The following is a 14,632-nucleotide window of genomic DNA, read 5'->3' on the forward strand; positions in this document are numbered from 1 at the left end:
TGTGTCACCCAAGGAAGAAGGGTGTTGGCAGTTTAGTAAACTAACTGTTTCACTGTTCAGTACAGTAACTATTTCGCTGTTGCCAGTTGCTCTAGCTGTTTGTCGCTGAATCACGCTGATTCTTATATGGATTTACTTCGTGGTAAAATCAAGAAGACGAGTGATTTTTGACTCTTTCTTTTATTTGTTTGTTGAAGAACAATAACAAAATTGTGTTTTCTCACTCAATTTTTTTCTGTATGAATTAATGAGTTTGTGTTTGCATAATATTTTACAAAATAATATGCGTTTAATTCAAAGTAAAGAAAAATTCAAAATGAGTAGTACATTCTGCGGAATATGTCAACTTTCATGAGTAAGTAAAAAAGAAAACTTAATCTTCGAACATGTAGTTGCTATGTCTTATATTACATAACATTGGGATTGATGCTTGAGCAAGCAAGTTGACATGATGGTGCCGTTGAACAAAAATGATGAACCTTTTTTGCTTGACGGGAACTAAGTTTCGATATTCAGAACTTACTTCGCAAAAAAATTATTGCGACCTTCATATTTGGCAGATGGGAAAAATGAATTACTTGAGGAGCCAAAATCCCTGTGAATTGGAAAGAAACAAATAGTAGTTGTCTTGTCAAAACAAATTATACTTATATGTAGGACGATCAATGAGAACAGCAGTGAAAAAGTGTCTGGATCTTACATGTTGTCGCAGAAAAGTTTTCACTATTGGTAGTTGTATTGTACTGTTTGAGCATGTAGGAATCTCATACAATTTTTTTCTCTTAGAGCCTGCAGATCGTGCTAAAAAGAAAGTTGAAGCAGAAATAATGATTTTGGGATGAATTAGTTTATTAACATATATATACATAGCATTCTGCTTTGTTCAGAACTTACTGTTGAGAAACCAGGTATTCCCATTCCTCGATATGTTTTTATAATTTGTAGTAGGAATACACCTGTGTCATACCTGGTTTTGAATGTGAAAGAAAAAGAAGATTATTGCCTGAGAACAATTCGATTCTGGTGTTAACTTGAAAAGGAGGGAAAAGCATGTACAGGAAAGGAACACATAAGAGAGAAAAATGATGTTCAACCTGGAATGAGTCCGTGGGACTGGTACAAAACGGTAGTCAAAATCCTTTATGTTGAAAGAAGTGCAGTTGGGGTAGGTTTTGGCAAAAAGATACTTGAAGTTAAAAGTTACTGTGCTAATAATTGTAGTGAATTTGGAATTGCCAGATCCATCAGGATTCATTATGTTAGAGAACCTCCCGGTAGTTAAGTTTGCTATTATTACAATACACTGCTTATCATTAAAGCATGGTAGATGGACCTGATGAAAGGAAAAGGAAATGCAATGCATTATTTTACATGTTAAGAAAAGTGTGGAAAAAAGTAAGCACATAGTTGGCACTCAGTATCAGAAATAGAAAATGAAAGTGCATATATAAGAGAGAAAGAATGGAAATTACAAAATTTGCGTTCTCCAAACTGAAGCCCACTGTTGCTTCACTCAACATATCACTACAAGCTAGATCTGAAAGATTGAGCATAGGTCTCATAAGAAGATCCTGCGATTAAAAGAAAAGCCATAGAGTGAAGTTAATTCATAGTGTAGAATTGAATTTCATATTGAGTCGTAAGTATCGAAAACAGAAAAAGTAGAATGCTCTTAAGTTTAAATTTTAAAAAGGTAGTGATTGCTATAATTTAGAGTGTAGAATGCTATAATTCAGATAGGAAAAAAATTAGTTGCACTGTAATTAGAGCTGTAGAAATGGACATGGAAGTACCATGTCTTCTCTGCCAACTACGTGGGCAATGTACTGATCACTTGGTAGAAGTCCTTGTCTTCCTCTATGTAGTTGGTCTGTGTTCAGCATTTTGGAGTAGCAGTCCAAGGTGAGCGGGTTCATCCAACAACCTGGCATCATTGAAACAGTCAAAGTCTTCTGGTCAACCCACACATCATCGATTTGGAGTATCCTTTGACTGTTGATGGAATATTTACGTTAAAACCGAGAGAAAGTTGACAAGGAATGTCTAGAAGAATGTTTTATATTAAGTTTGCAGGAAGAAATTGACTAAACCTACGTAGTTTACCTGAGATCTAGGTGTGGGAGAACCGAGTTTATCATCTTGTAAAAATCAGCTTGTAGAGGAGATGAGTGCACTATATATTGTAGGCATTTGATATGTCTTGTAAATAGTTGAGGCTAAAGAGAATTTTTCAATAATCCTTTGTTCTACAGCTTCCTTGTCTCTCTGATAACATTCAGCTTCGAAATTTTCTAGTAACTAAGACATCAAAGGCTCTGTTACAGGCGTTCCAAACCTATTTGCTCCTTGTGGTGATTGGTTTTGGAAGCTTCTGTGTGGGCTGTTGCTATATATAAAAGGAGACTTGCTATTACAAATCCTTGGAAGAGAATGGTAGTTTGTGTTTGGAACTAATACAGAAGAAGCTGCTGCTGACTGGTTTGCTTGACAGAAAGTAGTCATTTCATCAGGATAATCTGCATGAATTGCATCTGTTTTGGTGCAGCAAGAAGGGTAGTCATGGAGTTTGTTTTGAGGTTTTGGCGCAACGATCAAATTTGGGTTCATCCCGGCAGAAATGCTAGATGGTTCATCATCCAGACAATACATATTATTCCCTGGAAGGCATCAGTTCAAGGGAAAGAGTGTTAAAAAGGTAATTTTGACTCATATCTCAAAAAGATATAAGCACTGACAGTTTTGTAATTGAAGCGGGAGAATGAAGCTTAAATTACCTCTGTAGATTGGATCACTGGCTATGAATCTGAATTCAGATAAGCTGAATTTTTCATTTCTCCATGCAATTTCATTGGATGTTGGTAAATATATCTTGTTTGGCTTAGTTTTGATATATTCTTCAAGCACTGCATATTTATGAAGGGGAAGAAAGAAAACAAAACACATAGTTATTTGTCTGGCAAACTTGGTTGCTTTTAGTGAACTAAAAAAAGAGGAAATACATTAACAGAATTGAAACCGGAAAAATAGTGTAAAAATATGTGTTATCATTAGGAACACTCATTTTACTTAAAAAGGAAAAGACCAGAAAAGTGTACCTAGCATAGTATTAGTTTCTTCGTTGCTATTTGGTATACTAATTTTCTCAATCTTGACAAGTTCTTTCAAGGTTGGTAAGTTTTTCGAAAAAAGGACACCCATATTTGCATAGTCTTTGATTACTACAGAATCTACCAGTTTTTCTAGTAAAGCTGATGTTGCGATGTCCAATGAGTTTGTTGGAGGCAAGACAGTAGGGATTGGGAAATTCATTAAATCATTTGAACATGTATCGAATATAGATTTGTCTTCGATCTTTGGGGGAGCGAACTCTTTTGTAGGACAAGAGATTAGCACTTTTGAAGTTGCTGATTCCTTTCTAGTTGCAGAATAATTCTCCTTCATTGAGTGCACAGGATTTGCGAATAAAGAGTTCACATCATCAATATATGCTTGAAGTGTTAGAATGGAGTTTGTAACTAGCATTTCCCAAAACTTTTGGCTGCTAGATTCAAGAACTGTTTTCTCCTGTATTCATAGAAAGAAGGACAAATCAGTAAAAAAAGTTTGGGTAGTACGTTACTTCATTTTTTGTATAAGAAAGTGGAAAAAAGGAATTGTAAATTACTCCATTGTTTTTTTTGCAGGGTAAAATTACTCCATTGTTACTTTAGAAAAGTACTTACTGACCTGCACATTATGAAAAGAAGGGTATTTGTTGTCAATGTACTGGAGAATAACTTCAGGTAGTTACAAATCCGTACAATTTGTTGTATGATTGAAAGGAGTTGATGAGATATGCTTCATCTGGTACGGAGAAAAAGAAACGTTGTAAGGAAATCATAGTCGGGACTGATTTCAGTAGAAAAAAAAGAAAGGTACATATTTTTTCCATTTAGTTAATTATACACTTGAAAGAAAAAAAATAGAAGCTGCAAGATAAGTGAATGTATTACGAAGTGACTTACAGAAAGTCTAGCGAACTGGTTGTGTTCACCGTGCATAGTATCGAGAGTAATGAATGATTTTAATAGGCTTGTTGACCAGAGAGGTAACCTTGGTTTGATGTTTATTGGAATCTTGAATTCAGAAGTAATCAAGAATTTGAAGTGGGAAATCTGCAAAAAAGAGATTAGTTAGATAGAATAGACCTGGTTATGAGCAGAAAGTTTGGAAAAAGGAATAGAAATATTAGTAAGAAAAAATTTGTTTTAAGAAAAGTATTGTTCCAACTTGAAAAAAAGAACTTACCACCAAGATTAGTTTACAACCTCCAGGCAGATAAGTCTTGTTATGAAGAAGATTGGTTTTGAATTTTTTTATGTGGTGCGTCAAATATGAAAGTGCGAATGAGCACCAGTTGTAATTGGGTACAGATTTGAGATTCCCAAATACGCTGTAGATTTTCTTCGTTGCATATCCCTTTGAATTAGGACCAATTAAGCAGGAAACTGCTAGGAGCAAGAAAATTATGGAAAATGTTTCCTCTACCATATCATCAGTCATCAGTGATAGTAGATACTCCGTGCTGGGAGCTCATGAACCAGGTAAATTGTGTATGAATTCTGCAGTTTCATTTGAAAGTGTTGTTAGAATTGGTAATCCACCACAAGGAATCCCTAGAATAGTTTGTACTACCGATGGGGTAAACTTAAATTTGAAACCATTGTTGAGTTCAATTGCGCTTGTGATGGTGTTGAACTGCACAGCTAGCCACACGAATATGTCATCAATGTTGCATTCGCAGCAAATTTCTAGTAGAGAACCAAAACGGAGTTTCCGAACTATGTTCTTCTGAATATCATTGAGTTCTGATACAAATTTCAGGAATAGCATTAGATTATCATAACCATTCAACTGCTAGCAGAGAACAAAGTTAAAAAAGTTCACGTAGATTGGATTGCATGTAGCATATGTAAAAGTAAGGAAAAAATGATTAGACTAGTTAGAAAAACTTGTTATCTCTGTCTGTTTACAAAATTAATCATTCGATTATTTGAATGACTTGTTTTCATTGTAACTGACATTTAAGAAAAAGAGAAAGTATTGTGTGGAATAATATTTGATCTACTATTTACTGACCTTCTTTCTTTTAGGGGGGTGAAATGCACTGTTTTCATTTGCTGGCATGTCTTGGCTCCCCCTTTTCTTAGGTGCGCAGTCATCCATTTTGAAACCTTGGATTAAAATAAATGTTGGTGAAAAAAGGAGGTTTCAGTTAATGAAAAGAAATCATCATAGTTTGAAAAATGCAGTAGTTAGTTGAAGGATGTTCGAGGAAAAAAATGCAGAATTTGTTTATTTTTCAGTAGCAAGTGGATTCTTAAATTTTTTTCCACCTTTCTGAATTTGGGTTGTAGAGTTGTCGAACATTTCAGTGGCACCACATGTAATCTAACCAAGTGTCAAAATGGTTTCTTAGCAAGAATAGAGAGACTGTACACCAAAAACTTAGGATAGCAATGTATCTATCTAGAATGAATGATAGTATTTGTTAGCCATGAATAACCCAGAACCAACTTTAATCAGTACACTCTTATCTTGTGAAATAGAACACAACATATAGGTGAAACTATACTACATGCCTGGCAAAAACATGTAAAACATCTGAATCTATGAAACCCTTCTAGAAGCAGCAATCACAAGAAATTTGCATATGCACTGCACATCTTAACATAATGTTGAGCTGCAATCAGATATGACAAATCCAACAACAAAACAAAACCTTCAGAGAACAACCAGCTACGCGACAAATGTTCAACGGTTCAACTCCGGAACCAGATTCAGAAAGGAGCATAAAAATGAGGGCCTACATTTCCTACTGAAAAATGTACAAATCCTACAGAGAACAGCACATATTCAACGATTCAGTTGAGGGCTAAATTCAAAAATAGGAAAAGGCTAAACTGACTTTTGCTAGCACCAGACTGCATTGCAAAGTGAAACAAGGGAAGAACAAGTGCGCACAAACAGAGATGATAGATGAGAGATAGTTCAGATCAAAACAACTTAAACTGCCCGTTGGAGATCATAATTATTAAAGATGAAAGTGCTACTGTATGTGTGAAAGTTTAGATGCGGCCGATTACTGCTTGGCATCAAACAATTTAGCTGCCCTTTCGAGTTGTAATTTCTCCAGATGAAAACCTAGCGCGAAGTTACAGAGCTGTGTAGGAAAATTGTAGGACTAGGATGCGGTTGTGTGGATCAGTAAAAACTTGTAGTGGGGAAGCAGGTTACCTGAAGATTCGTGTAGGATTGGGAGACGTAGCCATAAATTTGAAGTAGCGTCAGGCAAAGAAAATCGCCAGAGCAAAGTTGGAAATCAGTAGAGATTTGGGGAAAGTGGTTCTGTGGGGAATGATTGTTTTTTTTCAATTTGGTCGTCCTACTTGTTTCTTTTCCGTGTGTCGGTATGACGGGGCCACCTGTAAGTGTAACGGTGGTCTATTGGAAAGTTGTTTCTCTGACAATCAGACCCACACTTGTCTGGTAAGCTAACAAAAGAAAAAAATTCCTTTTCTTTCTGTGTGATAATAGAAGCAAGAAATAAAAGGGTGAGGGGGATCGGGCAGCAGCGGCGGCGACTAGGGCAGCGGTAGATTCACCACCTCTCACGCAGCGTCGTTTGCCGGCATGGATGATCCACCAGAACAGAGATGCAAGCGTAGTTCTTCGACCAGAAGAATTGAAGGGGGATCAACCAACCGGAAACCAGATGGTGGCGCCGGTGTGGAGATTCGGGTAAATTATCTACTTAGTTGCCTAACTACTGGATGCTTGTAGAGATTGATCTTCTATTCAAGTGCTTTCGTGTCAGATTAGTCTATTGGCTTCTGGTTTAACAGAGGCTTCAGATTGGTTATGTATGGAAAAAATCAGAAGTAAGGAAAAGAAAAAAATTGGAGTTGATCGTCATCTTCATGTTTCCCTCTTTGCTATAAATGAAAAATTGTGTTAATAAAATTGAAACTGTTGTCTGAATACAATGTAATGTATGTAGTTACATATCAAAACAGTTGTTAGACCTAAAAAAAATCACACGTTCTAGTACTTTTCTTAATCGGAACATTTGAAATTGCTATTATAACTGAAGATTTAGTGTTTTGCTACTCATAACTCTTCATTTGAGTTATTAAAATGAAATAGTGTTGTTTGCTTGTGTGTGGGTTCAAATTGATGCATACAAATCTATGTGAGTAACTGGGTGGGACGAATTGTAGCGACCCGACCTCAGACGGTCGAGTCTCTGTGCTTCAGTGTCATCCCTGGATCGGTAATGCTGACACACACAGTACTTGAATGGATTTATAATAGAGGAGCAATCACACACTTATTACATCAATGTCTCAGTAGAGAACTTATTACAATAAATATGGCTTAAGCCCATCTAAATAAGATAACAACGGAAGGCTTGGAAGATAAAGTGAGTCCATCAACTCCAACGGCATAGCTGAGTGCATGACAAACAACCTAGCACCTTACTCCTCGTCTGAAAAGTCTACAACATGATATGTTGCAGCCCGAAAACGGGTCAGCACATGGCTGGCAATATAACACAGTACAGCAATAAACAGATAAATGCTATCACTACATGCATATATGGCTGGTGGAGGCTCTAAGGTTATATTGTTTTGCGAAAAGCCAATTTTTCCCTACAATAAAGGAATAAATCTATTTAACTATCATGGTGGTTGAAACATTGAGAAGGTTCCTCCAACTCAATCCCAATTAAAGTAATCATTAACAACCCAACAAATTAATTAAGAGTGATGAGATCAAATCAATAATTCAAGTACCAGATACTCAAGTTGTCCATAACCGGGGACACGGCTAACCATGATTAGTTTATACACTCTGTAGAGGTTTGCGCTGTAACGCCCACGATGCGGCTATATCTCCCACGTGTCGAGGCACGACTTAGAGGCATAACCGCATTGTGGTTTTGTCGCAAGAAGGGTCATCTTCACACAATCCCATGTAATGAACAAGAATGGGATAAAGAGTTGGCTTACAATCGCACTTCACACAATACATAAATATAATTCAAACATCATCCAAAATACACACATAGACCGGCTACGGTCAAGATCCAAATGAAAATAAGATAACCCCAAATGCAAGATCCCCGATCGTCCCAACTGGGCTCCACTACTGATCATCAGGAAAAGACACATAGTAACGACCACGTTCCTCATCGAACTCCCACTTGAGATCGATCCCATCATCTGCACTGGCATCGTCGACACCTGCAACTGTTTTGGTAGAATCTGTGAGTCACGAGGACTCAGCAATCTCACACCCGCGAGATCAAGACTATTTAAGCTTATAGGAAAGGATGGTGTAAAGAGGTGGAGCTGCAGCAGGCAATAAGCATATATGGTGGCTAACATACGCAAGTGAGAGCGAGAAGAGAAGCAACAGAACGGTCGTCAACTAGTAATGACCAAGAAGTGATCCTGAACTCCTACTTACGTCATTCATAACTCAAACCGTGTTCACTTCCCGGACTCCGCCGAGAAGAGACCATCACGGCTACACACGCAGTTGATGTATTTTAGATTGGGTCAAGTGACAAGTTCTCTACAACCGGACATTAACAAATTCTCATCTGCCTCATAACCGTGGGCACGGCTTTCGAAAGATAATACCCTGCAGGGGTGTCCCAACTTAGCCCATCATAAGCTCTCACGGTCAACGAAGGATAAACCTTCTCCCAGAAAAACCCGATCAATCTCGGAATCCTGGTTTACAAGACATTTTGACAATGGTAAAACAAGACCAGCAAAGCCGCCCGAATGTGCCGACAAATCCCGATAGGAGCTGCACATATCTCGTTCTCAAGGCACACCGGATTGTCCAAGCTTCCGATAGGCGAGCCCAGAGTTGCCCCTGGTGGCCACCGGCGACTGACAGGTTGGACCAATACTCAGAGGAGCACTGGCCCGGGGGTTTAAATAAAGATGACCCTCAGGCTCGCGAAAACCCGGGGGAAAAGGCTTAGGTGGCAAATGGTAAAACCAAAGTTGGGCCTTGCTGGAGGAGTTTTATTCAAGGCGAACAGTCAAGGGGGTCCCATAAATCACCCAACCGCGTAAGGAACGCAAACTCAAGGAACATAATACCGGTATGACAGAAACTAGGGCGGCAAGAGTGGAACAAAACACCAGGCATAAGGCCGAGCCTTCCACCCTTTACCAAGTATATAGATGCATTAATTAAATAAGAGATATTGTGATATCCCAACATATCCATGTTCCAACATGGAACCAACTTCAACTTCACCTGCAACTAGCAACGCTATAAGAAGGGCTGAGCAAAAGCGGTAACTTAGCCAAACAACGGTTTGCTAGAAAAGGATGGTTAGAGGCTGACATGGCAATCTGGGAGGCATGATATGGCAAATGGTAGGTAGCGCAGCATGGCAAAAGAGCGAACAACTAGCAAAGCAAAGATAGAAGTGATTTCGAGGGGTGGTCATCTTGCCTGCAAGGTTCTCAGAGTTGTCGAGAGCTTGATCCTCGTAAGCGTACTCAACAGGTTCCTCGTTCATATGACAAGAACACAAGCAACGGAACCACAATCAATCACGAGAAATGCACAAGCAACATGATGCAATACATGAATGATATGCAAGATATGATATGCGATGCGTATGCGTGCTCCGGAAGAAAAATGATGAACAAGGCAGTAACTTGGCAAACCAAGCATGCCACTGCAAAGATGAGATGATTTCGGTTGAAATCGATATAAAGATCACCGGAAACGGATGCACGGTTTGCAAATGGCAAGCAAAACAAGAATGACACGAATCTGTGATTAACAGCATGATATCACTTAAAATGCAACAAGTAACAATGCTACAGCACTCCAACATAGCAACAAAGCATATGACAGTAATCTACAGGAGATGCTTGACAAAATATGAACACTGAGCTATGGCTATATCACAACATAACAGGCTCAAACAAGCATGGAAAAAGTGCAAAAGATAATAGGTTCACAGACTTTGTGAAATTACTGGACATGGCAGAAAACAGCATCAGATGGCAATGTTCAGAGCATGAAATCAACATGCTACAGGAACTTAACATGACAAAACAAGGCATGGCAGTATTCTACTGAATGCATATGACAAAAGTCCGTTACTGACCATAAGCCAAAAAGGAACAGAAGATATGATGGCAACCATGTAAACATAGCAAGTTTCGCTATCAAGTTTCAGACTTAGCAGAAAACAGAGCATGGCAGAAACAATAATATGAAGGCATCTTGGTGAGCTTAATGCACTCACCACAAAGCAATGCATGACGAAAAAAGCATTCCTACAGCAAGATGGCATGTTTATAAAGCTATCCATGGCAAGAAAAAAAGCATAGCATGTATGAATCAACTACAACAAGCTTGGCAAAATTGAATATCATGTTAACAATCTGCCAGAAATATTTTATAGCAAAAGTAGAGCAAGACTGAGTCCTGCTATGGCACTCCATAATTGCAAAAAAGGGCAGGACTGGATCAAATACAACAATATCTACAAAACATCCTTACTGAACATCTCCAAAATATGCATGGATATCTCTGTAGCATCAAGTTTACATGGCAACAAAATAACAGCAGACAAAGACTTGGAGAAAACACCAAGTCCCTGAAATCAGAAACATTACGGAGCCTAGTTTGCATGCTTGTTCTAGTCACCACAGAGATCACGAAAATACATGGCATAGACCACTAGAAAGGTGGCATGGCATACAACAAAACACATGTAGAGCTCATGCGCATAAGATGGACAGATTAAATGGTACAAAAATAACAAATCTCCAAGTTCTGCTAAGAACCAGCCGATAACAGCAACTAGCACTCTTGCACCAGAGATTTGGGCATCAAGATGTCCTCTAATGAACATGGTGAAATTGAAAAAAATGAAGAGCACCACGAGACGAACAATTTGACATATTACGTGCACGAAACGGAGCTATATGCAGAGAGTTATAATGCTATGAACATGGGCACATGCTGTAAACAATCAATGACTTGGGAAAATTTCGGTATACGGGAAAGTCAACCTCCTCGGGTACTGTAGATCTGGATCGTGGATGAGCTCCCGAGCGGCGGCGCGGCTCGACGGAGAGGAGACCGGAGGGGAGGCCGGCGGAGAGGAAGGAGGAGGCCGGAGGGGCGGCGCTCGGGCTACGGCGGCGGAGGAGGGAGGCGCCGGCGATGGGCGAGGCAGCGGGGACGGCGAGGGTCGATGCGGCGGTGACGGCGGGCGAGCTCACCGGTGAGGGGTCGCCGGCGCGGCGGCGGAGCGGCGGGGCCGCGGCGGCGCTGGAGGCGGGGGGCGCGGGCGGCGAGCGGGGCGCGCGGGCTCGCGGGGGCCCGACGCGGGCTTCGAGGGCCGGCGCGGTACAGGCGGCGGCGGGCCACGTGGCGCAGCGGGATTCGTCGGGGACGGCGGCGCGGACACGTCCGGCGGCGGGGTATTTTGTCCGGGCGCGAGGTGGAAGAAGGGTAGGGTTTGGACTGCGAATGTATACGAGAGGGGATGCATTTATATAGCTAGAGGGAGCTAGGAGAGTCCAAATGAGGTGCGGTTTTCGCCCACACAATCATGATCGAACGACCTAGAGAATGGAAGAGAGTTTGCTGGGTTTTGGGCTGGTTTTGAGGGGGGTTTTGCTGCAACACACAAATGGACTTTGCGGTTACCCGGGTAACCGTTGGAGTACCAAACGACCTCCAAATGGAACGAAACTTGACCGGTGGTCTACCGGTGGTATACCAAGGCCACTTGACAAGCCTCGGTCCATTCCGAGAACGTTTGACACCCGCTCACGAAAGAAAACAAGAGGGGTGCGCCGGGGGAGATGGGAGCACCGGATTGCAAAACGGACAACGGGGAAAATGCTCGGATGCATGAGACGAACACGTATGCAAATGCAATGCACATGATGACATGATATGAAATGCATGAAAAGAACAAAATGCAAAACGAAAGACAAAACCCGACCACGGAGGGAATATCATAGCACATAGCCGAAAATGGCAAGAGTTGGAGTTACAAATATGGAAAGTTACATCCGGGGAGTTACATGCGCACTTTTCCCCACAAGACTCGATCTCCTCCGTTGGATTTCTCGCACTTCATGGTGTTTGAGAAACGGATGACCGAGACACAGTCTTTCAGTAGCATTAACTCTAACCCGGGGTAGACAGTACCAACCTACATCCCCTACATCTGCTAGCCTACCACTGGAAAAGGTCATGCAACTTACTCAACTATGCTAGAGCCCATAATAGCTTGTGGCTGCACACGGAAGTTTCTAGCATGAATGATCTTATGATGCCTTTGAGCCTGGGTGGCGGACCGTAGGATGATCACACAGGTCCTCCGGGATATCCTAGGACAACACTGGATTCTCCAGGTGCCCACAAGCAATCCACCCAGATGTGTATTAAAGTTGCCACCTTAAGTTGAACCATTAAGTAACAAACTCACATCTGTCATGGATACACTCAAACCCAATCCACGTCTACGAGCATAGCATGGAAATATAAGCATAACGTAGAAGTAACTCCAAGGGTTTGATAATAAAACAGGTAATAGGTTCTACCTCATCATCTACTTCCCAAACCCACATGTTAAGAGATCCTACTCATGCAATGTGTGAGGGTTGAAACTAATGCATAAAAACTAGGTATGAAAGGGTATGATCAATGTGTTACTTGCCTTGCTGACGATCCGCAAAACCTAGTGACTCGTAGTAGCACGCTTCGCACTCCGGGAATTCTATCGCAAACAAACAATAGCATACATAAGCACTCAAGCAAAGATGCATGGTTAAAACTCAAATAAGAAGATCTAACCAGAAAGTTCAACTGAAGAACTTCGGTTTGCAAAAGAATCAAATCAAACGGAGCAACGAAAATCAAACTACGAAAGAAACAAGATCCGTTTACTAATCTGGACTAAGGTCAAATTTTACAGTACCAAAATCTTATTCAAGTTGGTTAAACATAAAGTGGGCTTCGAGACGAAGACCTAGGCGCTTGTTTCACCTGATTTGGATAAACGAGCGAAAAGTTAAACTAAAACGAAGATTAGGGCAGAAATCGCGATCGAAAATAATCGCGGAAAACCCTGGAAAAATAAAACGAGACGAACAGGCTAACGAACGAACGTTCGCTGTCTGCGGCTAACTGACGAACAGCGTTCCTTAAAACGAACGTACGGACGAACGTCCGCTAAATAACCGAACCGAGAAAAACCGAACGAACCGATCAAAAAAACGAAACTAGGGTTTTAAAAAAACCGGGGTTTTTACCTAAACCGAAAAAACCGAACGGCGGCCGGTTTGGGACGGCAACGGCTCCGGCGGCGGGCGGCGCGACTCCGGCAAGGCGAGGTAGCAGCGGCGGCGGGCGGCGCGGGCGGCAGCGGCGGCGAGCGGCGCGGCGCAGAGCGGGTGGCGGGCAACTCGGGCTCGGCGGCGGGGCTGGCGTGGGAAGGCGGCGGCGACTCGGGGCTCCTGGGGGGCCCCGGGGTTGGCTTTCAAAGGGGGGGCGAGGTGGCGGCGGCGACTTGGGGAGGGGGTCATGGCGGCGGGCGCGGTTCGGACTCCTCCGAGTCCGGCGGCGGCACGGGACGGGGAAGGCGGCGTGGCGGCTGGGCCAGCTAGGCCTCGGCCCAGTTTGGTCCGGCGGGGAATTTTTTTTAAACAGAATTCACCGGAAATATCCTAGAAAACAAAATAAAAATCTAAAAATACCAAAACAAATTTTCACTATCTAATAGAATATTTAGAACAAAGTGAACATTTTCTTGGCCCTAAAATGCAATTTTGAAAAATGCATATTTTTTCCTAATACAAATAAAATTGCAATAAAATCCAAATAAAATTATTTATTTGATTTTAATATTTTTCTCCAATATTCCTTTTATTTTGGAGAATCCATATTATCTCCTCTCATATATTTTAATATGAAATATTTTGCGAGAGAAAAATAAAATTAAAACCAAAGTGATCCTTGTTTCGATATTTGATAAAATTCAAATATGAGAAACATGAAATCCCCAACTCTCTCCGTGGGTCCTTGAGTTGCTTAGAATTTCGAGGATCGCGAAATGAAATGCAATAAAATATGATATGCATGAATGTATAACATTCCAAATTGAAAATTTGGGATGTTACAAACCTACCCCCCTTAAGATGAATCTCGTCCTCAAGATTCGGGTTGGCTAGAAAATAGGTGTGGGTGGTCTTTACGTAGATCATCCTCTCGTTCCCAGGTGGCTTCATCCTCGGTATGGTGGCTCCACTAAACTTTGCAAAATTTGATAACCTTGCTGCGAGTAACTCGGCTGGCAAACTCGAGAATCCTGACAGGTTTCTCCTCATATGTCAAATCACTATCCAACTGAATTGCTTCCAGGGGCACTGTATCTCTCAGAGGAATATCGGCCATCTCTGCATGGCACTTCTTCAACTGGGAAACGTGAAACACATCATGAACTCCTCACAGTCCTTCGGGTAACTCCAATTTGTAGGCAACCTCTCCCATACGTTCCAAAACTCGGTATGGTCCTACAAATCTC

At 41.2% G+C, this 14,632-nt stretch overlaps 1 long non-coding RNA gene across 2 annotated transcripts; it reads right to left on the minus strand.

Moving 5' to 3' along the window:
• Positions 1–336: 336 nt before the first annotated feature.
• On the minus strand, positions 337–5,231 carry LOC123497589 (uncharacterized). 2 transcript variants are annotated; one of them, XR_006671379.1, is made up of 9 exons: positions 5,119–5,231; positions 4,288–4,601; positions 3,727–4,154; positions 2,775–3,564; positions 2,104–2,657; positions 1,794–1,924; positions 895–967; positions 701–801; positions 337–595 (listed from the first exon to the last, which is right to left on the minus strand). It is a non-coding gene; the product is annotated as an uncharacterized lncRNA (long non-coding RNA). The 2 variants fall into 2 exon arrangements; XR_006671378.1 differs by having other exon boundaries at positions 2,775–4,154.
• Positions 5,232–14,632: the final 9,401 nt, after the last annotated feature.

This window comes from Aegilops tauschii, chromosome 3, assembly GCF_002575655.3.
Source record: "Aegilops tauschii subsp. strangulata cultivar AL8/78 chromosome 3, Aet v6.0, whole genome shotgun sequence".
NCBI lineage: Eukaryota > Viridiplantae > Streptophyta > Magnoliopsida > Poales > Poaceae > Aegilops > Aegilops tauschii.